Source organism: Nomascus leucogenys, chromosome X, assembly GCF_006542625.1.
Source record: "Nomascus leucogenys isolate Asia chromosome X, Asia_NLE_v1, whole genome shotgun sequence".
In the NCBI taxonomy this organism is placed as follows: domain Eukaryota; kingdom Metazoa; phylum Chordata; class Mammalia; order Primates; family Hylobatidae; genus Nomascus; species Nomascus leucogenys.
The window spans coordinates 44,014,500-44,038,408 of record NC_044406.1 but is presented as its reverse complement, the minus strand read 5'-3'; the positions used below and the strand labels follow the sequence as shown (position 1 = coordinate 44,038,408).

Genomic DNA, 23,909 nt, shown 5'->3' with positions numbered 1-23,909 from the left:
TTTCTTCTTTGCCTGAAAAATACTCTATAGAGTATCCTTTAGTAAGAGTCTGTTAGTGGTGAGCCTCTCAGTTTTGTCTAAAAATGTTCTTCATTGTGCCTTTTGTCACTGGCTGGGGCCAGCATCGTGGTTGGTAAAAGAATTTACCAAGGCAGTCATGAATTAAAGAAACCAAGTCTATTAGAGGGAAAGTAGGTTGCAAGGAGGCAATGGGCAGCACAGCAGAGAAAGGGGCTGTCTGCAAAGAGGCAAGAGCTAGAGGGAAGTTGTATAGGGTTGTGCTGAAGGGACTATGTGAGCAATGAGTTTGTGCTGCTGGGGCTTTGCACAGAACAAGGTATTTGGGAACAGGTTGTTGTGCCAGCAGGTTGTTTGTGATTAGTCATCTCTCAGAACAATGGTTCTTCCCCACCTTCTTGCTTATTTATCTTATCGGGACTCCACACCTTTTTTTATAAGTAAAAGTGAATCCTTTACCTTAAATATTTGGTAGCACTATGTCACAGAAAATGGATAAAAAATTAAGTACTTGACTGGGCACAGTGGCTCACACCTGTAATCCCAGCACTTTGGGAGGCCAAGGTGGGTGAATCACTTGAGGTCAGGTGTTTGAGACCAGCCTGGCCACCATGGTAAAACCCCGTCTCTAGTAAACATTAGCTGGGTTTGGTGGTGCATGCCTGTAATCCCAGCTACTCGGGAGGCTGAGGCAGGAGAATCACTTGAACCCGGGAGGTGGAGGTTGCAGTGAGCTGGGATGGTGCCACTGCACTCCAACCTGGGTGACACAGCAAGACTCCATCTCAAGAAAAAAATTAAAAAATTAAGTACTTTTTTACTTTTTTCCTGAGTGTCCTTTAATGATTATCGTGATCCAAGGTATTTGAATTACTCATCAGCTACCCCACAATACAGCATATATTTGAATATATATAAAATACACTTTTTGTGTTTTCTGTGCAGTATGCCCTCACTCTATTAAGTATTAATTAAGTATATCAAGATGCCATTTCATCAATACTTCCGATCTTTAGCTCACCACCCCCCTTTTTTTTTTCTTTTTAGATGGAGTTTTCCTCTTGTTGCCCTGGTTGGAGTGCAATGGCATGATCTCTGCTCACTGCAACCTCTGCCTCTCAGGTTCAGGTGATTCTCCTGTTTCAGCCTCCTGGGTAGCTGGGATTACAGGCGTGTGCCGCCACACCCATCTAATGTTTTCTCTTTTAAGTAGAGACAGAGTTTCACCATGTTGGTCAGGCTGGTCTCGAACTCCTGACCTCAGATGATCCGCCCACGTCGGCCTCCCAAAGTGCTGGGATCACAGGCATGAGCCACCGCACCCGGCTGTTTTTAAATTTTTATTATGGAATATGCCAAACATAAATAAGATAATTTATAGTGACACAAAACAGAACAGTTGTTGCCTCTGGGGTGAAAATTGACTTGTAAGGGGTAGGAGGGAACTTACTGGGGCGACGGAAATACTCCATATCTTCATTGGAGTGTGAATACAATAGTCATCAAGTGGGTAAACTTAAGGTTTATTTGTTTTATTGTATATAAATTATATCTCAATTGAAATGTGAAAACAAAGCAATAAAACATCCCCTGTTCCCATTTCAGGAGTCATGTCTGGGCTGCCTGGGAGGTAAACAGGAATACTGATTGCTAGAGCAAATAAAAGACTCTTGGCAGTGGGCAACTTGGTCCTCCGAAGGCTTTAGAAATTGTCTTGCCCCATGAAAATGACATGTTCTGAGGCCCCAGTCTGGGGTATACTGACTTTCATTGGCTACCATCACCATCCATGGTGCTCCCTCACTTGCCAACACTGCACTGTAGATTTGACTCCCAAGAGCCTAAGGATAGTCTCTGCCAATCCTCCAGTAGCCACCATCATAGTAGTTTTTACCCCCATGAGTCAGCAGTCCAGTGTCTACTAACCCCTCCATTAATTCACAGCAGTTCTTACCACCCCTTTAAGCCAGAGCACGATGTGTGATCACCCATTAGCTCACATCATGTCTTATCACCCACCTTCAACCCCAGCTTAGTGTCTGATGATCTTCCATTAAGTCAGTATCATGTCTTACTTCCCTCCTTTAGACTTAGCATGGTGACAGCTGACTCCCATTAGCTCACAGCCCTGTGTTTTGTCTTCCTGTTGACCTAATGTAGTGTCTGTTGATTCCATGTTAGCTTCACCATTTTGTTTGCTAATTCCCCATTGGCTACAGCCTCCCAAGTAGCTGGGACTACAGGCATGCACCACCATGCCTGGCTAATTTTTAAATTTCTTTGTAGAGACAGAATCTTATGTTGCCCAGGCTGGTCTCAAACTCCTGGACTCAAGATCCTCCTGCCTCAGCCACCCAAAGTGTTGGGATTACAAGTGTGAGCCACCATGCTGGGCCTGTCTGCTGATTTTTTATTAGCTGTGGGTACAGTGTCTTTGCCACATGAGCCCACAGCACAATGGGCTCAGCACAGCACAATGGTACCCAATGGCTGTTCCCCAGTTAGCTACCAATATGATGACTTTGGTCCTCTTGGGCCTCAGCACAATGTCTCCAGAACTCACATGACCATGTCACTGTCTTTTGATCCCCCCTTACCAGGTTGCAAGATTTTTAAGCTTGAGGACCCAGTGGTGTCTGCTTCCCCTAGAATAGCCCCTAATGGTGTGTCAACTGCCCATGTATTACAGCCCATGAGTATATCTGCTGACCATACATGAATGTCTTCTGATTTACTTTCCACCAGCACAGAGAATGTCTTCTGATTTACTTGCCACCCGCACAGATGCCCTGCTTTTGGGCCCATCACCATATTTTTGTCCTTACCATAGTTCAATCATTGTGTCTGCTGAATCCCCCCATTAGCCACTAGTATTGTGCCATTGGCCCATTGAGGCCTCAGTGGAGTCTGCTGACCCCAGATTAGCCCTTATCACTGTTTGTTGCTCCTCCATTAGCCAACAGTACAGTTTCCTCAGCACCCATGAGGCCCCAGCAATGTCTTTGCTGACCCAACTTTAGCAACTATCACTCTGCTGATCCCCACTTAGTCACAAGAACAGAGACTTTAACCTCCATGAACTCCCAGTACAGTATCTGCCAATTCCACATTAGCTTTGGCTTTCTGGTCACCCATTGGCCATGAATACAGTGGTTTTGACTCTCGTCAGACCCAATCACAGTGTTTGCTGACCCTGTATTGACTGCCATCACTGCCTGGTGATCCTCCATCAACCATGCATAGAATGTCTTTGAATGCAATGATGCCCCATCACAGCACACGCTGCCCTGCATTGGAGCCCATCACTATGTCTGCTAATCTGATTATATGAGCCTCAACACTGTGTCTGCCGACTACTAGACACCACTACGGAGTCTGCCTCATGTTTCTCAATCACAGTATCTGCCAACCCTATATTAGTGTCACCACTGTGTCTGCTAATCTTTTTTTTTTTTTTAGATGGAATTTCGCTCTTGTTGCCCAGGCTAGAGTGCAATGGTGCAATCTTGGCTCACTCCAACCTCCAGCTCCTGGATTCAAGCAGTTTTCCTGCTTCAGCCTCCCCAGTAGCTGGGATTACAGGCACCCGCCATCATGCCCAGCTATGTGTCTGCTAATCTTGGTCACAAGTACAGTGTCTTCAGTCTTCATAAAAAATCAGCCTGTCTGCTCTCCCCACATTAGCCCTTAGTCACTCTTTGCTGATTAGCCACCACAAAGTGTTTTTGTCTCCACCACAGTATCAGCCCCATCCCTGCCACACTGATGTGTCATTGTCCCTTAGTACAGTGTGCTGACCTCATGAGCCTGGCATAATGCCTGGGGTTCATTAGAGCCTACCCTTCATGAAAGTACATCATGGTTTCAGATGATCCTGTATTAGCTACTGGTACGGTGTCTTTAACCTTCATGAGTTCCCACAGCCATGTTTTCTGATGCTATGGTAGCTCCCAACACTGTGTCTGTTGACTCCTCATTGGTCATCAATATAGTGGCTTTGATCTCTGTGATGACACTGTGCAGTTTCTGATGACCCTCTATGAGGTGCAGTTATTGTTCCCTGATCTCTGTACACTGGTTTGTTGACTGTTCTTTCAATCTCAGCAATGTTTCCTTCAACTCTGGCAGTTTCCCAGGCCTTCAGGCTGTTTTCTTATTTTTCTGACTGTTTATTGAGCATCAGGGATTGTTCCTTGGTCTTTTTGGCTATGGAGTCTTATCCCCTTTTCCTCTGTCTTCCAAATGCAAGGACTGTTTGTGGTCTCCAGATGTTCAACAATCCTGCTGTTCCTCAAGGCCAGACACTTTTCCTTTAAGCCTCTGGCTGTTTCTCTGGCTGTTTCCAAGGTAGTTCTCACTGTTGCATGACATGTGGTGACAATTTCCTCTTCTGTTTGACTATTGTAGAGTCTTTGCCTGTCCCAACTACAAGGACTGTACTCTGGCTGTTCATGTCACTGCAAGACTCTTTCTCAGTCCCTGTGGCTGTTTTCTAGTGTCCTGGCATGTTCGCTCAGCCCTTGGCTGTTGTCTGGAACCAGACTGTTCGAGCTGCTTCTAGTGACTCCCCAATGCCTGGAATAGGCTACCTTACCCTCCCTCTTGCTACCTCAATTCTGGGTATGTTCAGGCTTCCTCTTGCCTCTTTTCTGGTCTCCTACTGTTTCTCCATCCCAAGGACTGTTGCATACCCTGGATGCAGCTGGGGGGCATTAAACAGCAAGTGGGAATGGCAGGCTGCAGGGGGAGCACCTTCCTTCCAGGTAGACCTCTTTAGCTGTGGCTGCCCTGGGGAAACAGTCGCTGCAGAGACGCTGCCTGCTTCAGAGCCCTCGTGTGGCCTCCTGGCAGGATATCTATAGCCCTAGAGTCACTAGATTTGCTTCCATCACCCTGCTAGAAAATTCATTAAAGTGAACACCTCCCAGCATTAGGGGTGTCTGTGTGTGAATCTCTGTTTGGGAGAGACCGTGATGGCCGAGAGGAAGCACATGGAGATCACAGTGGTGTGCGGTGTGCAGCATGGGGACCAGTCCTGCTCTCGTCCGAGCCTCATTCCTTCTCCCTAATACATGGCATCACAGTTCCAGCCCAGAATCCTTCAGAAGTCCGTGCTGATGTTGGAGGATGAATATAGGGTGTCTGCCCCATGGGTGTTTTTTAGCTCACAACATGAAACCCTTATAATAACTTAATGTGCAATATTACTAACAGCCATTTAGTTTCTAGACAGGCAGTGTAGTGTAATGGCTAAGAACATGAATGCTGGAGCCAGATATGCATTCAAATCCTGCACCTTAATGGTTTCTTAGATATGGGACAAAAAGCGCACATAAAGAACACTTAAACTTTGCTAAAAAAACAAAACAAAACATAAATAACCCAACTAAAAAATGGGCAAAGGCTGGGCAGAGTGGCTCATGCCTGTAATCCCAGCACTTTGGGAGGCCAAGGGGGGTGGATCACTTGAGGTCAGGAGTTCGAGACCAGGCTGGCCAACATGGTGAAACCCCGTCTCTACTAAAAATACAAAAATTAGACAGGCGTGGTGGTAATCCCAGCTACTCAGGAGGCTGAGGCAGGAGAATTGATTGAATCCAGGAGACAGAGGTTGCAGTGAGCTGAGATCGTGCCACTGCACTCCAGCCTGGCTGACAGAGCGAGACTCCATCTCAAATAAATAAATAACTATAAATAAAAATGGACAAAGGACTCGAATAGACATTTCTCCATGGATGATATACAAATGCCCAATAAGCACATAAAAAACTGCTCAACGTAATTAGCCATCAGAGAAATGGAAATCAAAGCCACAATAACACTACACACCCATAGGATGGCTAGAATCCAAAAGACAGATAACAACAAGTGTTGGAGAGGATGTGGACAAATTGGAACCTTCTACATTGCTGGTAGGATGTAAAATAGTGCAGCTGTTTTGTGAAACAGCTTGACAATTTCTGAAAATGTTAAAAATAAATGTACCATGTGATCCAGCAATTCCATTCTTAGGTATCTATGTGGGAGAAATGCCAACATATGGCCACACAAAAACCTGAACACAGATGTTCACAGCAGTGCTATTCCTACTTGCCAAAAAGTGGAAACAACCCAAATGTCCATCAACTGATGAAATTATACACAAAATGTGGTATGTTCATAAAATGAAATATTAATCAGTAATAAAAAGAAACGAGGTGCTGATACATTCTGCCAATGTGGATGAATTTTGAAAACATGTTAAATGAAAGAAGCCAGCTGGGAAAGGCCACATATTGTATAATTCCATTTATATGAAATGTCCAGAATAGGCAAAACTGGGGAAACAAAAAAGTAAATTAGTGGTTGTCTAGTACTCGGATGGGGGTAGGTGGTAGAAATGGAGTGACTGCTCACAGGTACTGGGTTTCTCTTGGGGGTGATGAAAATATTCTAAAATTCTATTGTGATGGTTGCACAACTCTGAATGTACTAAAGCTAATTTAATTGTGATGTTAAATGGATGAATTGTATTGTATGTGTGTGAATTACATCTCAATAAAGCTTAAAAAATAGGAAATTATAAAAATAAAGATTTGAACTAGGTCAGTATTTTTAAAAGTTGAGTCTTTGTAATATTATCTTTAAGAAAAAAGATATTTATTTACTTTCATTTTTAGTTTTTTGGATGAAGTCTTGCTCTGTCGCTCAGGCTGGAGTGCAGTGGCGCGATCTCGGCTCACTGCAACCTCTGCCTCCTGGGTTCAAGTGATTCTGTCTCAGCCTCCCTAGTAGCTGGGATTACAGGCACGCGCCACCACTCCTGGCTAATTTTTGTATTTTTTTAGTAGAGATGCGGTTTCGCCATGTTGGCTAGGCTGGTCTCCAACTCCTGACCTCAGTTGATCCGTCTGCCTCGGCCTCCCAAAGTGCTGGGATTACAGGTGTGAGCCACCACACCACACCTCATTAAGAAAAAAATTTAGGCCGGGTGTGGTGGCTCACACCTGTAATCCCAGCACTTTGGGAGGCCAAGGTGGGCAGATCAGAAGGTCAAGAGATGGAGACCATCCTGGCTAACATGGTGCAACCCCGTCTCTACTAAAAATACATAATTAGCCAGGTGAAACTCCATCTCAAAAAAATAAAAAATATACAATAATTAGCCGGGCATGGTGGCATATGCCTGTAATCCCAGGTACTCAAGAGGCTGAGGCAGGAGAATCACTTGAACCTGGGAGGCGGAGGTTGCAGTGAGCCGAGATCACACCACTGCACTCCAGCCTGGCAACAGAGCGAGACTCCGTCTCAAAAAAAAAAAAAAAAAAAGAAAAAAAATTTAATTAGTGCCTGCGTAAAATTTTAGGGAAAAACATTTCTGTTTCTGCCTTTCTTAGCTATGTGTCCCTGGGAAAATCAAATTTACTTCTCTATGCCTCAGTTTCTGCATCTGTAAAATGGGGATAAAAATAATGCCTAAATCTGAGGGACAATGAAGTCATAAATGTACAGTGCTTAGAATAATGCTAGGCAGATATCCAGCTCTCTGTATTCATTATTATTATTATTAGTAATGGCAAATATAATTTAATTTATAACTTAGTAGTGATACATTTTAGTAATGGCAACTTACGATATTTGTAGTAACAATTTTATTCACACTGACAACTTTAACTCAGTGATTTTGACAATCTCTCCCAAAGATGTCACAAATATAATATGTTCATTTGTAATTTTTTTTTTTTTTTTTGAGACAGAGTCTGGCTCTGTCGTCCAGGCTGGAGTGCAGTAGCATGATCTTGGCTCACTGCAGCCTTCACCTCCTGAGTAGCTGGGATTACAGGCATACGCTACCATGCCTGGCTAATTATTGTTTTTTTTTTTTTTTTTATTTTTGAGATGGAGTTTTGCTCTTGTTGCCTAGGCTGGAGTGCAATGGCTCAATCTCGGCTCACTGCAACCTCAGCCTCCTGGGTTCAGGTGATTCTCCTGCCTCAGCCTCCCGAGTAGCTGGGATTACAGGCATGCACCACCACGTCTGGCTAATTTTGTATTTTTAGTAGAGACGGGGTTTCTCCATGTTGGTCAGGCTGGTCTCGAACTCCTGACCTCAGGTGATCTGCCTACCTCAGCCTCCCAAAGTGTTGGGATTACAGGCGTGAGCCACCATGCCTGGCCTAATTTTTGTATTTTTAGTAGAGATGGGGTTTCGCCATGTTGTCCAGGTTGGTGTTGGACTCCTGGCCTCAAGTGATCTGCCTTGGCCTCCCAAAGTTCTGGGATTACAGGCGTGAGCCACTGGGCCTGGCCTGTAATGTTTTCATTCTTATTATGATGCTTGTACACTAATTTTTAGTATGAACATCTCCCCACTGACAAGTAGCGACATTTCAAAGACTTCTGAGCACAGTTATTCTCCTGATGATAATGTGCCTGTTTTCACATTCTAAAGTATTGGGGGTTAGGACTTCAATGCATCTTTTGGGGAGACACAATTCAACCCATAACGGTTCCTCAGTATGCAGTCCTCACTTGATAAATCTCCAAGTTTAAATATCTCTACTGGGCTGGGCACAGTCTAATCCCACCACTTTGGGAGGCCAAGGTGGGAGGATTGCTTGAGGCGAGGAGTTGGAAACCAGCCTGGGCAATAGGGAGATCCCCATCTCTACAAAATGTAAATAAATAAAGATCTGTACTATTGCCAAGATGGTAACTTGCAAATCCCTAAGCCCTTGGTAAACAATTCTCTTAAAAAGCCCCCTCTCCTCAGTGTGACATATGTCCTCTTTTACAAATACCCAACTGGCAAATACTAACTGTATTAGTTTGCTTTAACTTTTCTTTTTCTTTCTTTTCTTTTCTTTTTCTTTCTTTTCTTTTCTTTTTCTTTCTTTTCTTTTCTTTCTCTTTCCTTCCTTCCTTCCTTCCTTCCTTCCTTCCTTCCTTCCTTCCTTCTTCTTTTATTTTTTTTGAGACAGAGTCTCATTCTGTCACCCAGGCTGGAGTGCGGTGGCACAATCTCAGCTCACTGCCACCTCCGCCTCCCAGGTTCAAGTGATTCTCATGTCTCAGCCTCCCGAGTAGCTGGGATTATAGGTGTGAGCCACCACGCCTGGCTAATTTTTGTATTTTTAGTAGATACGGGGTTTTGCCATGTTGACCAGGCTGGCCTCAAACTCCTGGCCTCAAGTGATCCGCCCTCCTTGGCCTCCCAAACTGCTAGGATTACAGGCGTGAGCCACCTCGACTGACCAACTGTATTAGTTTTCTACTGATGTATAACAAATTACCACAAACTTAGCAGCTTAAAACAATACCCATTTATTATCTCACAGTTCTGTAGGTCAGAAGTCCTGGCAGGTTGTATTGGGTTCTCTCCCTAATGGTCTCACAAGGCCAAGGTCAAAGTATTTGCTACGCTGGACTCTTATCTGGAGGTTCTCAGAAAGGACCCACTTTTAACCTTGTTCAGGTTATTGGCAGACTTCAGCTCCCTGCAGTATGTAGGAGTGATGTCCCCATTTCCTTGCTGGCTGTCAGCCAGTGGCTGTTCTCTGCTCCTAGAGGCTGACTGAATTTCTCACCGTGTGGGCCTCTTCATCTTCGAAGCTGGCTAGGACGTGTCAAATGCTTCTCATGCTTCCAGTCTCTCTGATTTCCTCTTCTGCCACCAGCAGGAGAAAATTCTGCTTTTATGATGGGCTAATGTGCTTAGATTAGGCTCATCTGAATAATCTCCCTATTTTAAGGTCAACTGATGAGCAACCTTAGTTATATCTGCAAGATCCCTTTTTTATACAATGTAATATAACCACAAGTGAGAGCTCATCATATTCACAGATTCTACCTACAATCAAGGAGTTTATACAGGGGTGAGGGGTATGGTGGCACATTCTTAGAATTCGGCCTACTGTGGCCACTTCTGAGCCTTTCCTTTTCATTAATACCCCACAGACATATCCCCATTGATGACCCCCTGACTGGCAAATCTCCCCTTTCAGAGATATCTACCCATTGGCAAATCTTTCATTCATGAACCTGTTGTGGAAAAAAAATCACCCCATTCAAAAACATCTATCAAAATATCCCATTCATGAGCCCTCCTAACAAATCTCCCCATTTAGAAATAAACACATTGACGTGTCGCCCATAGATGACTTCCACTGAAAACTCTTGTTAATGAATGCCCATTGGCATATTTCTTATTTGTAATTTCTTTTCTTTCTTTCTTTCCTTCTTTCTTTCTTCTTTCTTTCTTTCTTTTTCTTTCTTTCTCTTTCTTTCTTCTTTCTTTCTCTTTCTTCTTTCTTTCTTTTTCTTTCTCTCTCTCTTTCTCTCTTTCTCTTTCTCTCTCTCTTTCTTTCTCTCTTTCTCTCTCTCTCTTTCTTTCTTTTTCTTTCTCTTTCTTTTTCTTTCTCTTTCTCTCTTTCTTTCTCTCTCTCTTTCTTTTTTCTTTCTCTCTCTCTTTCTCTTTCTCTCTTTCTTTCTCTCTCTCTCTTCTCCCTTCCCTTCCCTGCCCTCCCCTCCCCTCCCATCCCCTCCCCTCCCCTTCCCTTCCCCCCTCCCTCCCCTCCCCTCCCCTCCCCCTCCCCTCCCCCTCCCCTCCCCCTCCCCTTCCCTTCCCTTCCTTTGAGATAGAGTCTCAGTCTGTCACCCAGGCTGGAGTGCAGTGGCGTCATCACAGCTCACTGCAGCCTTGACCTCCCGAACTCAAGTGATCCTCCCGCCTCAGCCTTCCAAGTAGAAAACAGGACACAATTGAGAATAATCTATCAATCAATAAACTGACCCAGAGCTGACACAAATGTTAAAATTAGTAGACAAGGATATTAAAAGTTATTGTAACTATTGCATATGCTCACAAAGTTAGTAGAGACATGGGAAATCTTTGTAAAAGACCCAAATCAACTTTATAAGACTTCTACTTCTGGGAAAATGAGGTAGATGTGTTTTTCCCTGTTCCTCCCACTAAGTACAACTAAAAATCCTGGATAGATGTTTCTAAAACAAACATAAGAAGATTCTGGGCTGAGAGCAGTGGCTCACATCTGTAATCCCTGCACTTTGGGAGGCTGAGGCAGGTGGATCACCTGGGATTAGGAGTTCGAGACCAGCCTGGCCAACATGGCAAGACCCCATCTCTACTAAATATACGAAAATTAGCCAGGCGTGGTGGCAGGTGCCTGTAATCCCAGATACTTAGGAGGGTGAAGCAGGGAGAACTGCTTGAACCCGGGAGATGGAGGGTGCAGTGAGCCAAGATCACACCACTGCACTCCAGCCTGGACAATGGAGTGAGACTCCATCTCAAAAAGAATAAAGTAAAATAAAAATAAAAGTGTGGCATTTCCCCCTACCTGGCTCCTGCTCTGGCTATGTGTTGCACCTGCTCCCCCTTCACCTTCTGGCATGATTGTAATTTTCCTGAGGCCTCCCCAGAAGCTGAGCAGATGCCAGCACCATGCTTCCTGTACAGCTTGCAGAACTGTGAGCCAATTAAACTTCTTTTATTTTTATTTTTTTAGACAGGGTCTTGCTCTGTCACCCAGGCTGGAGTGCTGTGGTATGGACACAGCTTACTTCAGCCTCAATCTGTTGGGCTCAAGGAATCCTCCTGCCTCAGCCTCTCAAGCAGCTGGGATTACAGGCATGCACCAGCACGACCTGGCTAATGTTTGTGTTTTTTTGTAGAGACAGGGTTTTGCCATGTTGCCCAGGCTGGTCTCGAACTCCTGAGCTCAAGCAATCTGCCAGCCTTGGCCTCCCAAAGTGCTGAGATTACAGGCATGAGCCACCATGCCCAGTTTAAACTTCTTTTCTTTATAAATTATGCAGTCTCAGGTGTTTCCTAATAGCAATGCAAGAATGGCCTAACACACAGACTCTTGGGGGTGGTCTCTTCCTCTTCTTTTTTTTTGAGACGGAGTTTCGAGCTTGTTGCCCAGACTGGAGTGCAATGGCGCAATCTCGGCTCACTGCAACCTCCACCCTCCGGGTTCAAGCGATTCTCCTGCATCAGTCTCCCAAGTAGCTGAGATTACAGGTATGTGCCACCACATCCAGCTAATTCTGTATTATTATTACTATTTTTGAGATGGAGTCTTGCTCTGTTGCCCGGGCTGGAGTGCAGTGGCATGACCTCAGCTCACTGCAACCTCCGCCTCCCAGGTTCAAGCAATTCTCTGCCTCAGCCTCCTGAGTAGCTGGGATTACAGGCACCTTCCACCATGCCCAGCTAATTTTTGTAGTTTTAGTACAGACGGGGTTTCACCATCTTGGCCAGGTTGGTCTTGAACTCCTGACCTCGTGATCCACCTGCCTCGGCCTCCCAAAGTGCTGGGATTATAGGCGTGAGCCACCGCGCCCGGCGCTAATTTTGTATTTTTAGTAGAGACTGGGTTTCATCATGTTTGTCAGGCTGGTCTCGAACTCCTGACCTCAAGTGATCCACCCGCCTTGGTCTCCCAAAGTGTTGGGATTACAGGCGTGAGACACTGCGCCTGGCCTTCCTCTTGTTTCTATCTTTAAAAAAAAAATATGTATGTGTATATATATGTATACGTATGTGTATATATATATGTATGTGTATATATATATACGTATGTGTATATATATGTATATACGTATATACATATATATATATGTTTAATTAACTGAATGCTTGCCACAATCTTCCTCTTATAAGGACATCAGTCTTATTGGATTAGGGCCCCACCCTTTTAACCTAATTTAACCCTAATTATCTCCTTAAAGACCCTATCTCTTTCCGTCACATTGAGGGTTAGGGCTTCAACATACGAATTTGGGAGGGCACAATTCAGTCTGTATCAACAACCATCGGCTGGGTGTGGTGGCTCACACCTGTAATCCCAGCACTTTGGGAGGCCAAGGCAGGTGGATTGCTTGAGGTCAGGAGCTGAAGACCAGCCTGGCCAACAGGGTGAAACCCCGTCTCTACTAAAAATACAAAAATTAGCCGATCGTGGTGGCACATGCCTGTACCCCCAGCTACTTGGGAGGCTGAGAAAGGAGAATCCCTTGAACCCGGGAGGCAGAGGTTGTGGTAAGCCAATATCACGCTGTTGCACTCCAGCCTGGGTGACAGAGCCAAATTCCATCTCAAAAACAAAACCAAACCAAACCAAAACAAAACAAAACAACAACAACAACAGCAACACAAAAGAAAAACAGAAACAAACAAAAAAAACTGGGGGCAATAAAGGCATGAAGGGTTAATGTACATGCCTTCACAATTGTGTGCTCACCATCAAAATGAGGAGGGCCAAGGGAGGGTCTCCACCAGATGGATTCATTTACTTTATAGAAGGATCTGGGGAAGAGGAGGTCAGAGTGGATGCTGGTACAATATACGGTTTCCTCCCACACCACCTCATCTTTCTGTTTTTCCCTACCTGATGCAGTAGTCTCAGGGCCAGAACTGCAACTGTAGCTTCCAGAAGCAGGGATAAGCCCTAAGCAAGAAACTTGAACTGTACTTTTATATGTTTATGTCAGAATTCCTAAGGGTTTGATATAGTTTGGATATTTGTCCCTGCCTAAATCTGTTTTTTGTTTTGTTTTGTTTTGTTTTGTTTTGTTTTTCAGTAGAGATGGGGTTTTGCTATGTTGGCTGGGATGGTCTGGAACTCTTGGGCTTAAGTGATCCACCCACCTCGGCCTCCCAAAGTGCTGGGATTACAGGCATGAGCCACCACACCAGGCCTCAAATGTCATGTTGAAATGTAATTGCCAGTATTGTAGGTGGGGCCTGGTGGGTGATGTTTGGACCATGGCGGTGGATTCCTTGTGGCTTGGTGCTGTCCTCACCATAGTGAGTGAGTTCCCCTGAGATCTGGTTGGTAAGTGTGTGGCACCTCCCCCTGCCATGCTGTCTCTTGCTCTCCTGCTCCCACCAGATGAGACGCCTGCTCCTGCTTTGCCTTCTGCCATGATTGGAAGCTTCCTGAGGCCTCCCCAGAAGCTGAGCAGACATCAACACCATGCTTCCTGTAAAGCCTGTAGAACTAGACCGGGCGCAGTGGCTCACACCTGTAATCCCAGTATTTTGGGAAGCCAAGGTTGGGCAGATTCCCTGAGCTCAGGAGTTTGCGACCAGCCTGGACAACATGGTGAGATCCCATCTGTATTAAAAATACAAAAAAATAGCCAGGTGTGATGGTGTGCATCTGGGTCCCAGGTATTTGAGAAGCTGAGGTGGGAGGATCGCTTGAACCCGGGGATTGGAGGTTGCAGTGAGCCGAGATTTCACCACTGCCCTCTAGCCTGGGTGACAGAGTGAGACCTTGTGTCAAAACAAAACAAAAGCCTGCAGAATTGTGAGCCAATTAAACCTCCCTTCTTTATAAATTACCCAGTCTCATGTATTTCTTTATAGCAATGCAAGAACAGCCTAACACAGGGCCTAACGTGATAGACTGCGCCTTCACCTCATCTGGCAAATTAGGGTCGACAGTGAATGCATGCAGCTGTATTACCTAGTGATTGAGGTAGCCCACTGGTTCCACACCTATGTAACTATACCCTCCATGGATGGGGGTAGACCGAGGTGGAAGCATTTGCTAGACTGATATTGCTGCTGATAATCTAGACTAGCACAGAGGCTGAACCTAATGTCCCTTCCAAAGGTGGAAAAGTTGGGTCAAATTCAACCATAAATGGAGAGAATGAGGAATGGTACCTGAGAATAAAAGAATGAAGAAATGTGTTGTGCAATAAGTAAAAGTCATTACACTGATGCCTTGAAAGAGGCCAAGAACAAGAGGTGACTTTATTTATTGGCTCAATTATACCAGGTATCTGAAAGAATGAAGTGGCCAGGCGCGGTGGCTCAAGCCTGTACTCCCAGCACTTTGGGAGGCTGAGGCGGGAGGATCGCTTGAGGTCAGGAGTTCAAGACCAGCCTGGGAAACCTGGCAAAACCCTATTGCTTACAAAAATTACGAAAATTAGCCAAGCATGGTGCTGCATGCCTGTAGTCCTAGTTACTCAGGAGGCTGAGGTGGGAGGATTGCTTGAGCCCGGGAGGTCAAGGCTGCAGTGAGCTGAGATTGAGTCCACTGCACTCCAGCCTGGGCAACAGAGCAAAACTCCATCTCAAAAAAAAAAAAAAATCCAGGCATGGTGGCTCACGCCTGTAATCCCAGCACTTTGGGAGGCTGAGGTGGGTGGATCATGAGGTCAGGAGATCAAGACCATCCTGGCTAACACGGTGAAACCCCGTCTCTACTAAAAATACAAAAAATTAGCTGGGTGTGGTGGTGGGCACCTGTAGTCCCAGCTACTTGGGAGGCTGAGGCAGGAGAATGGCAGGAACCTGGGAGGCGGAGCTTGCAGTGAGCCGAGATTGTGCCACTGCACTTCAGCCTGGGCGACAGAGCGAGACTCCGTCTCAAAAAAAAAGAAAAGAAAAGAAAGAAGAAAGAATGAAACCATAATGAAACCATATGTTGCGAAAACCAACCTCAACATTTAGAACCTAACAAGGTCGATGCCTGTAAACCTCAGTGGCATTGCTCTGGGAGATGAACTGGACCAATTGTTAACAGAACTCCAGTAATGTGTCAGTATCTTTTGACTCTTACTCTGCAGGTTACATTTACTACCATAGCATGATATAATGTAACACTGGCATTGTTGCTAAGATTATAATATCTATATTGATGGTCAAACATATTGGTAAATTGAGTTAAAGTCTTTTCAAGATATAATACTAATAGAAAATGACTGCCTTGTGGAAAAACTGGTTTTGGCTAACCATCAGCTAATTTCTATGATACATAATTTTTTTTTTTTTTTTTTGAGATGGAGTCTTGCTCTGTCGCTCAGCCTGGAGTGCAACGGCATGATCTCGGCTCACTGCAACCTCCACCTCCCGGGTTCAAGCGATTCTCAAACCTCAGGCTCCCAAGTAGCTGGGATTACAGGCACATGCCACCATGCCTGGCTAATTTTGTGTTTTAGTAGAATTTCACCATGTTGGCCAGGCTGGTCTCAAACTCCTGATCTCGGGTAATCTGCCCACCTTGGCCTCCCAAAGTGCTGAGATTACAGGCATGAGCCACCACGCCCAGCCTGCTAAATAGTTTTGTACAAGTTTACATAAGATACAAATAGAGGGAGATCAAAGAGGAAGAATAATCAAATTAGTTCAAAAAGCCGGGCTAGGTGGCTCACGCCTGTAATCCCAGCACTTTGCAAGGCTGAGGCGGGCGGATTGCTTGAATCCAAGAGTTTGAGGCCAGCCTGGGCGACATGGCACAACCCTGTCTCTACTAAAAATACAAAGAATTAGCTGGGTGTGGTAGCATGCACTGTAGTCCCAGCTACTCTGGAGGCTGAAATGGGAGGATCACTCCAGCCTGGGTGACAGAGACACTGTCTTAAAAAACAAAAACAAGAACAAAAACAAAATAAAAAAAACCCCCCAAAAACAAAAACAAACAAAAAATAAAATTAGTACAAAAATATGAAGATATATATAATGGCTTGATAGGATGAATTAGTTTTTTACTATTATTATATGTCATATAAATGCTATACTAAAAGTAGATGCCCAGACAAATACGATCATTTTGCTGTGAATGAGTCTTGGCCAAAGGCCAGGGGTCATCTGTGTATTAAGGAATTTAACTTTATCCGAAGAGAGGTCTGGCCTTTGCCATCAGATTCCAGTTGGTAATCTCTAAGCCCTTGGACTGTTGTGTTTGATAGGAGTCTGTCTCTTTGTTTGCTTGGGGGTCTTGGGCCAGTCAGATTGAAGCAATGTGATTTAGGGTAGGGGATTTAGCCCAGCCAGATAATAGCTATGTGATTTAGGGTAGGGGCTTGACCTCCTGAGGGCTGGAAACTGAAATCAACCACGTGGACAGTCAATTTTTCCTACATGATGGAGCCCTGGACACCAAGGCTTGGGTGAGTTTCCCTGATTGGTAACACTCCATGCCATTGTCACACAACAATGCTGGGACAGTATTGCTGTTCTGATTCCGTGGAAGAGGACAACCGGAGGCTCTGCATTTATTACCTTCCTGGACTCTGCCCTGTGTGTTTCACCCCTTGGCTGATTTTAACCTGTATCTTTTCACCATAATAAAATGAAACCATGGGTATAATGGCTTTCAGTGAGTTCTGTGAGTCCTTCTAGTGATCATTTTTTTTTTTTTTTTTTTTTTTTTTAGAGAGAGAGTCTCCCCTCTGTCGCTCAGGCGGGAGTGCAGTGGCACAATCTCAGCTCATCGCACCTCTGCCTCCCGGGCTCAAGCAATTCTCGTGCCCCAACCTCCCGAGTAGCTGGGATTACAGGCGCCTGCCACCACGCCAGCTAATTTTTGTATTTGTAGTCGAGATGGAGTTTCACCATGTTGGCCAGGCTGGTCTCAAACTCCTGACCTCAGGTGATTCACCCGCCTCGACCTCCCAAAGTGCTGGGATTACAGGCATGAGCCACCAGCCCAGCCTCTAGTGAATTGTTGAATCTGAGGGTCTTGGAGATATTTGAGTTTGCAATTGGTGTCAGAAGTGGATAGTCTTGTATGGTGATTATTCCCTCTAACTTTTGCACAAGATAAACATACAAACATCCATTCATTGTCCATAGACTAGCAATTAACAATAAGAAATTGAACTTAAAAATGAATACCACACAATAAAGTGGAAATAGAACAATACTAAGTAAAACAGCATAAAAAATATGAAATATTTAGGGGATAATTTGTCAAAATATGTGAAAGCTCTGTACACTGAAAAATACAAAATATTACTGAGAGAAATTAAAGAAATGGAGAGGGGGCTGGGCACAGTGGCTCTCACCTGTAAGCCCAGTGCTTTGGAAGGCTGAGGTGGGAGGATTGCTTGAGGCCAGGATTTTGAGACCAGCCTGGGCAATATAGCGAGATGCCCGTCTCCACAAAAAATAATTTTAAAAAAATTAGCCAGGTGTAGTGGCACATGCCTGTAGTCCCAGTTACTCTCAAGGCTGAGGCAGGAGAACTGCTTGAGCCCAGGAGTTGGAGGCTGCAGTGAGCTATGATCATGCCACTGTACTCCAGCCTGAATGACAGAGTGAAACTGTCTCAAAAACAAACAAACAAACAAAAAACAAAAAACAAAAAGCCAGAAACAGAAAAGAAAGACATGGAGAGGTATCCTGATTTATGAGTCAGAAAACTCAATATTGGCCAGGTGCGGTGGCTCACGCCTGTAATCCCAGCACTTTGGGAGGCTGAGGCGGGTGGATCGCCTGAGGTCAGGAGTTTGAAACCAGCCTGGCCAACATAGTGAAACCCCATTTCTACTAAAAATAAAAAAAAAAATTAGCTAGATATGGTCATGTGCACCTGTAATCCCAGCTACTCGGGAGGCCGAGGCATGAGAATTGCTCCATCCCGGGAGGCGGAGGTTGCAGTGAGCCGAGATCACACCATTGAACTCCAGGCTGGGCAACAAGAGTGAAACTCCGTCTCAAAAAAAAAAAAAATTAAAAAAAAACGAAAAAAAGAAAACTCAATATTGTTAAGATTTCAATTCTGGTCAGGTGCGGTGGCCTGTAATCCTAGCATTTTGGAAGGCTGGGGTGGGTGAATCACTTGAACCCAGGAGTTTGAGACCAACCTGGGCAACATGGCGAAACCCCATCTCTACAAAAAATACAAAAGTTAGCTGGGCATGGTGGTTCATGCCTATAATCCCAGCTACTCAGGAGGCTGCGGTGGGAAGATCCTCTGAGCCCGGGGAGGTTGAGGCTGCAGTGAGCTGAGATCAAGTCACTGCACTCCAGCCTGGGTGACAGAGCGAGACCCTGTCTCAAAAACAAAAAAAGATTTCAAATCTCTCCAATTGATCTATGGATTCAAACCAATCCCAATAAAAATCACAACAGCATTTTTGTTTTTTTGCAGAATTGGATAAACTTATTTTACAATTCATATGGAAATGTAAAGGACCTACAACAGCCAACACAGCTCTGACTTTATTAAATTTACCTACTTGTGCAACCGTCACTACATTCAAGTTCTAAAACATTTATATAGTCCCAATAAGATCCCGTGTGTTATTTTTTTTTTTTTGAGACAGGGTCTCGGTCTGTCACCCAGGCTGGAGTGCAGTGGCACAATCACGATTCACTGCAGCCTCAACCTCCTGGGCTCCAGCAATCCTCCCATCTCAGCCTCCCAAGTAGCCGGGACAGCAGCCATGTATGTATCACCATGCCCCGCTAATTAAAAAAAAAATTTTTTTTATAGAGACAGGGTCTTGCTTTGTTGCCCAGTCTGGTCTTGAAGACCTGGGCTCCAGTAATCCTCCCACCTCAGCCTCCCAAAACGCTGAGATTTTAGGCGTGAACTACTGTGCCTGGCACCTTGTGCTAATTTACAGTTAATATCCATTAATCATAATTCCCACCTTCAGACAACCAGTAATCTACAGATCTCTATAGATTTGTTTTTTTTTTTCCTTAGACAGTCTTGCTCTGTCACCCAGGGTGGAGTGCAGTGGCACGATCTCGGCTCACTGCAACCTCCGCCTCCCGGGTTGAAGCAATTCTCCTGCCTCAGCCTCCTGAGTAGCTGGGATTACAGGCACACGCCACCATGTCCGGCTAATTTTTATATTTTTAGTTGCTTAGTATGTTTTTGAGGTTCATCCCTGTTGTGTTTCTCAACATTTTATTCCCTTTTCTTGGTAAATGTACCACATTTTGTTTATCCATTTGCCGGGTTGTCGCCTTTTAGCTAGTTTGAATAATGCTGTTCCGAAGATTCAAGTGCAAGTGTTTGTGTGAACATTTGTCACATTTCTTTTGGATAGATACCTCGGAGTAGCACTGCTGGGTTGTATATATGGTAAATTTTTGATCAACTTTCTTTGTTTTTTCAGACAGAGTCTCGCTCTGTCACCCAGGCTGGAGTGCAGTGGCATGATCTCGGCTCACTGCAACCTCTGCCTCCTGGGCTGAAGCGATTCTTATGCGTCAGCCTCCCAAGTAGCTGGGATTACAGGCACCTGCCACCACGCCCAGCTAATTTTTGTATTTTTTAGTAGAGACGGGGTTTCAGCGTGTTGGTCAGGCTGGTGTTGAACTCCTGACCTCAGGTGATCCACCCACCTTGGCCTCTCAAAGTGCTGGGATTACAGGTGTGAGCCACTGAGCCCAGTCAAATTTTTGATCAATTTTCTAAGAAGCTGCCAAACTTTTCCAAAGTGGCTATTACATTTTACATTCACAGCAGAAATGTATGAAGGTTTCTTATTCTCCACATCCTTGCCAACATTTCTTATAACTGACTTTTTAATTAAAGCTACTTTAGTGTATATCAAGTGGTATCTCATTGTGGTTTTAATTGGCATTTCCCTAATGACTTATGATGCTATGCCTCTTTTCATGTGTTATAGGTTGTTGTTGTTTTGAAATGAGGTCTTGCTCTGTCACGCAGGCTGGAGTGCAGTGGCTCCATCACAGCTCACTGCAGCCTTGATCTCCTGGGCTCAAGGGATCCTTTCGCTTCAGCCTCCAAAGTAGCTGGGACTACAGGCTTGTGCCATCGAGCCCAGCTAATTTTTAAATTAGTTTGTGTAGAGCCAGGGTCTCGCTTTGTTGCCCAGGCTGGTCTCGAACTCCTGGGCTCGAGCATTCTTCCTGCATCAGCCTCCCAAAGTATCATGTGTTTATTTCTATATTTTCTTTGGTGAAATGTCTTTTCAATATTTTTGTCCATTTAAAAACATTTTGGAATTTTCTTAATTTTTTTTGTTTCAACAATAAAAGTAATACAAACCATTGTAACAAAAAGGGGGATTTAAATAGTATAGAAATTGGCCAAGCGCGGTGGCTCACGTCTGTAATTCCGGCACTTTGGGAGGCTGAGGCAGAGGGATCATCTGAGGTCAGGAGTTCGAGACCAGCCTGGCCAACATGGTGAAACCCCATCTCTACTAAAAATACCAAAATTAGCTGGGCCTTGTCGTGCATGCCTGTAATCCCAGCTACTTGGGAGGCTGAGGCAGGAGAATCGCTTGAACTCAGGAGACGGAGGTTGCAGGAAGCTGAGATCACACCACTGCACTCCAACCTGGGTGACAGAGCGAGATGCCGTCTCAAAATACATAAACAAATAAAGAAATAAATAAATAAAATAAAACAGTATAGAAATATATAAAGAGAAGCACTTCCTCAGTGCACTTGCATACTCTTCCCATTAACAGTCTGACATGACCTTCCAGAACTTTCACTGTGCATTTATAGAAACAAACATCAAAAACTGTGTTTGCTGTGTGTTTTTACATAAATGAGGTCTTGCTGTGCATACTATTTTGTAATTTGGTTTTTCCTCCTGGCAATGTTTCTTCATTAGTGTCACCATGCGCCCCTGCCGTATGGATGTGCCCCAGTTTCTCAACCAATACCCAAGTTATGCATTCAGGATGTTTCCAGTTCTTCTCTACTACACACTACACACTTTATTTTCTTATTCTTCTGGTATAAGGTATGCCACGCCATTCTCATCTTCTAGTGACCAAGGAGGAGTCTCGGCTCAGAGAGGACTAGAACAGACCAGGGTCGCTCAGCAGGACCCTAGCAGGCAGCAACCTGACCCGGCCAGAGACACGCCTGCTTGGAGCTGAGCGGGTGGTGAGGCAGGCAGGGGCCCGCAGGAGCATCTGCCTGGGACAGAGTGGGCGTGAGGGGTGCGGGGGCAACCTGGCACTTCCCTGCCCTATGCAATCCCTTTGGCCTCAGCATGGGGACACTGAAACCTACACCCAACCTCTTTTGCCCATTTTAAAACTGGGTTGTTTGTCTTCTTTTTGAATTCTTTTAATTAGAGATGAGGCCTCCCTAATGTTGCCCAGGCTGGTCTCGATCTCCTGGGCTCAAGTGATTCTCCTGCCTTGGCCTCCCAAAGTGCTGGGACTACAGCGTGAGCCACTGTGCCCAACCTGAGTTGTGTTCTTTATAGATTCTAGATACAAGTCCTTTATCAGATACATGATTTGCCAGTGTTTTCTCCCAGTCTGCATTTTTTTTTTTTTTTTGAGACAAGGTCTCACTCTGTCACCCAGGCTGGAGTGCAATGGTGTGATCATAGCTCAATGCAGCCTTGAACTCCTTGGCTCAAGTGATCCTCCCGTCTTGGCTTCCCAGAGTGCTGGGATTACAGGTGTGAGCCACCACACCTGGCCACAATTTTGCTTTAATGTCTTCTATAGAACTAGGTCCTTTCAATGTTTTAGGAGGTTTTTTCCTGTTTTTGAAAGGATTCTTGACTTCTGATCTTGATGTTGATGGTAGTGAGTCATTTTCATCTCGTTTGATTTTTGTGCATTTTTGGCTGGAGTACCTCGTATAGATTTCTCCACTGGGGCTTTTTCTTCGGTTTCCTCATTATGTCACCATCTTCATCATCTTCCTCAACATATTCATCTTCATCAGTAGCAAGTTTTAGTTTTTTTATGTGGAAACTTGCTGCTGCTTCCAGGGGCAGATTGCTTTCCAGATAGACTTAGGGATTTGGCATCCTCCTCTTCATCTGACTCCTCCACAGCTGCTAAGTGCTACTAATATGCATAGGCCCTAAACCACACTTCAATTGTAAGACAATAGCCAGTGTTATTTCCAAGCCCCCAAGAGAAGCTTTTGGCTGTACCAACATTTGTGAAGTTGCAGTGTTACTTTTTTTTTTTTTAAGAGACAGTCTTGCTCTGCTGCCCAGACTGGAGTGCAGTGGCATGACCTTGGCTCACTACAACCTCTGACTCCCAGGTGCAAGCGATTCTCCTGCCTCAACCTCCCGAGTAGCTGGGATTACAGTCACCCGCCACTACGCCTGGCTAATTTTTGTATTATTAGTAGAGATGGGTTTCACCATGTTGGCCAGGCTGGTCTCGAACTCCTCACCTCAGGTGATCCATCCGCCTCGGCCTTCCAAAGTGCTGGGATTACACGTGTGAGCCATTGTGCCTGGCCAACCAGTGTTACTTTCAATTGGACTGCTTTCATATCCATTGCCTCTGCTTCAGCAACGTGCAATTCACCCTTTGCACCCGCCCCTAAACTGTCCTTTCTGAAAGATAACTGGTGCTCATTTTCATCATTATCCACTTTAAAGTGATCAATCTTTGTCTGCCTTTAGTTTGCAACCAAAAAGATACTTCTGGGAGCTCAGGGGGCTCATATCCATGTCCACTGAATCTTCCATGGGGTGGTGGCATGCACTTAGATGGGAGGGAAGGTGGATGGAGCTAAACGACTACTGTTCCAGAGAACAGCTACACAGAATCACATCGGTGAAAGCTACTTTTATTCAATTTTGAAGGTTGGCCGGGTGCGCACACCTGTAATCCCAGCACTTTGGGAGGCTGAGGCAGGTGGATTGAGCTCAGGAATTCAGACCAGCCTGGACAACATGGTGAAACCCTGTCTCTACAAAAAATACAAAAATCAGCTGAGTGTGGTTGCATGCGCCTGTGGTCCCAGCTACTTGGGAGGCTGAGGTGGATTACTTGAACCCAGGAAGATGAGGCTGCAGTAAGCCTAGTGATCACCCCACTGCACTCCAGCCTGAGCGACAGAAGGAGATCCTGTCTCAAAAAAAAAAAAAAAAAAAATTCAAACAGCCTTGAATCACTGGAGTAAACCCCACTTGGTCATGATGCATAATTCTCGATAGGTTGCTAAATTTAATTTGCTATATAGTTTTCTCGTGATGTGTTTGTTTGGCTTACATCTCAGAGGTCTCTTAGGTCTCAATACTGGCTTCATAGGGTTGGAGAGTGTTCATGCCTCCTCTATCTTCTGAAAGATTTTGTAGAGTGTTGGTATTATTTCTCCTGTAAATGTTTAATAAAATTAATCAGTTAAACTATCTGGCTTTGGGTTTTTCTTGTGTGAA

The 23,909-nt window shown here is 44.8% G+C and overlaps 1 pseudogene; it reads right to left on the bottom strand.

The window, feature by feature from the left end:
- Positions 1 to 22,250: 22,250 nt before the first annotated feature.
- Positions 22,251 to 23,244, bottom strand: LOC115833290 (annotated as a pseudogene).
- Positions 23,245 to 23,909: the final 665 nt, after the last annotated feature.